Below are 3100 nucleotides of genomic sequence, written 5' to 3'. Positions count from 1 at the left end.
TCATTTGGTGAGTTTTGAGTGAAATCCAATCGCTAGAAGTATGGAATACACCAACCACTCCAATTAGGAACGAACTGCCATTGAACTTGCATTGTCCAATGTCTCACACCTATCGATTTCGGATCGAGCCCAAAACTTGGGCAACTTTATAATACGGTGGGAGGAGTCATTTGGTGAGTTTTGAGTGAAATCCAATCGCTAGAAGTATGGAATACACCAACCACTCTAATTAGGAACAAACTGCCGTTGAACTTGAATTGTCCAATTTGGGACTCCTATTGATTTCGGATCGAGCCCAAAACTTGGGCAACATCATAATATGGTGGGGGGAGTCATTTGGTGAGTTTTGAGTGAAATCCGATCGCTAGAAGTATGGAATACACCGACCACTCCAATTAAGAACGAACTGCCGTTGAACTTGAATTGTCCAATTTGAAACACCTATTGATTTCGGATCGAGACCAAAACTTGGGCAACATCATAATATGGTGGGCGGAGTCATTTGGTGAGTTTTGAGTGAAATCCAATCGCTTGAAGTATGGAATACACCAACCACTCCAATTAGGAACGAACTGTCGTTGAACTTGAATTGTCCAATTTGGAACACCTATTGATTTCGGATCGAGACGAAAACTTGGGCAACATCATAATTTTGTGGGAGGAGTCATTTGGTGAGTTTTGAGTGAAATCCAATCGCTAGAAGTATGGAATACACCAACCACTCCAATTAGGAACGAACTGTCGTTGAACTTGAATTGTCCAATTTGGAACACCTATTGATTTCGGATCGAAACGAAAACTTGGGCAACATCATAATTTGGTGGGAGGAGTCATTTGGTGAGTTTTGAGTGAAATCCAATCGCTAGAAGTATGGAATACACCAACCACTCCAATTAGGAACGAACTGCCGTGGAACTTGAATTGTCCAATTTCTCACACCTATTGATTTCGGATCGAGCCCAAAACTTGGGCAACATCATAATATGGTGGGAGGAGTCATTTGGTGAGTTTTGAGTGAAATCCAATCGCTAGAAGTATGGAATACACCAACCACTCCAATTAGGAACGAACTGCCGTTGAACTTGAATTGTCCAATTTCTCACACCTATTGACTTCAGATCGAGCCCAAAACTTGGGCAACATCATAATATGGTGGGAGGAGTTATTTGGTGAGTTTTGAGTGAAATCCAATCGCTAGAAGTATGGAATATACCGACCACTCCAATTAGGAACGAACTGCCGTTGAACTTGAATTGTCCAATTTCTCACCCCTATTGATTTCGGATCGAGCCCAAAACTTGGGCAAAATCATAATATGGTGGGAGGAGTCATTTGGTGAGTTTTGAGTGAAATCCAATCGCAAGAAGTACGGAATACACCAACCACTCCAATTAGGAATGAACTGCCGTTGAAATTGAATTGTCCAATGTCTCACACCTATTGACTTCGGATCGAGCCCAAAACTTGGCCAACATCATAATATGGTGGGAGGAGTCATTTGGTGAGTTTTCAGTGAAATCCAATCGCTAGAAGTATGGAATACACCAACCACTCCAATTAGGAACGAACTGCCACTGAACTTGAATTGTCCAATGTCTCACACCTATCGATTTCGGATCGAGCCCAAAACTTGGGCAACTTTATAATATGGTGGGAGGAGTCATTTGGTGAGTTTTGAGTGAAATCCAATCGCTAGAAGTATGGAATACACCAACCACTCCAATTAGGAACAAACTGCCGTTGAACTTGAATTGTCCAATTTCTCACACCTATTGATTTCGGATCGAGCCCAAAACTTGGGCAACATCATAATATGGTGGGAGGAGTCATTTGGTGAGTTTTGAGTGAAATCCAATCGCTAGAAGTATGGAATACACCAACCACTCCAATTAGGAACGAACTGCTGTTGAACTTGAATTGTCCAATTTCTCACACCTATTGATTTCGGATCGAGCCTCAAACTTGGGCAACATCATAATATGGTGGGAGGAGTCATTTGGTGAGTTTTGAGTGAAATCAAATAGCTAGAAGTATGGAATACACCAACCACTCCAATTAGGAACAAACTGCCGTTGAACTTGAATTGTCAAATTTGGAACACCTATTGATTTCGGATCGAGCCCAAAACTTGGGCAACATCACAATATGGTGGGAGGAGTCATTTGGTGAGTTTTCAGTGAAATCCAATCGCTAGAAGTATGGAATACACCAACCACTCCAATTAGGAACGAACTGCCGTTGAACTTGAATTGTCCAATTTCTCACTCCTATTGATTTCGGATCGAGCCCAAAGCTTGGGCAACATCATAACATGGTGGGAGGAGTCATTTGGAGAGTTTTGAGTGAAATCCAATCGCTAGAAGTATGGAATACACCAACCACTCCAATTAGGAACGAACTTCCGTTGAACTTGAATTGTCCAATTTCTCACACCTATTGATTTCGGATCGAGCCCAAAACTTGGGCAACATCATAATATGGTGGGAGGAGTCATTTGGTGAGTTTTGAGTGAAATCCAATCGCTAGAAGTATGGAATACACCGACCACTCCAATTAGGAAAGAACTGCCGTTGAACTTGAATTGTCCAATTTCTCACACCTATTGATTTCGGATCGAGCCCAAAACTTGGGCAACAACATAATATGGTGGGAGGAGTCATTTGGTGAGTTTTGAGTGAAATCCAATCCCTAGAAGTACGGAATACACCAACCACTCCAATTAGGAACGAACTGCCGTTGAACTTGAATTGTCCAATTTCTCACACCTATTGATTTCGGATCGAGCCCAACACTTGGGCAACATCGTAATATGGTGGGAGGAGTCATTTGGTGAGTTTTGAGTGAAATCCAATCGCCAGAAGTATGGAATACACCAACCACTCCAATTCGGAACGAACTGCCGTGGAACTTGAATTGTCCAATTTCTCACACCTATTGATTTCGGATCGAGCCCAAAACTTGGGCACCATCATAATATGGTAGGAGGAGTCATTTGGTGAGTTTTGAGTGAAATCCAATCGCTAGAAGTATGGAATACACCAACCACTCCAATTAGGAACGAAATGCCGTTGAACTTGAATTGTCCAATTTGGAACACCTA

Source organism: Prunus avium, chromosome 4 (assembly GCF_965620075.1).
Source record: "Prunus avium chromosome 4, drPruAviu1.hap1.1, whole genome shotgun sequence".
Taxonomy (NCBI): Eukaryota; Viridiplantae; Streptophyta; class Magnoliopsida; order Rosales; family Rosaceae; genus Prunus; species Prunus avium.
The sequence above is the reverse complement of the archived record's forward strand: the minus strand, read 5'-3'. Positions refer to the sequence as shown.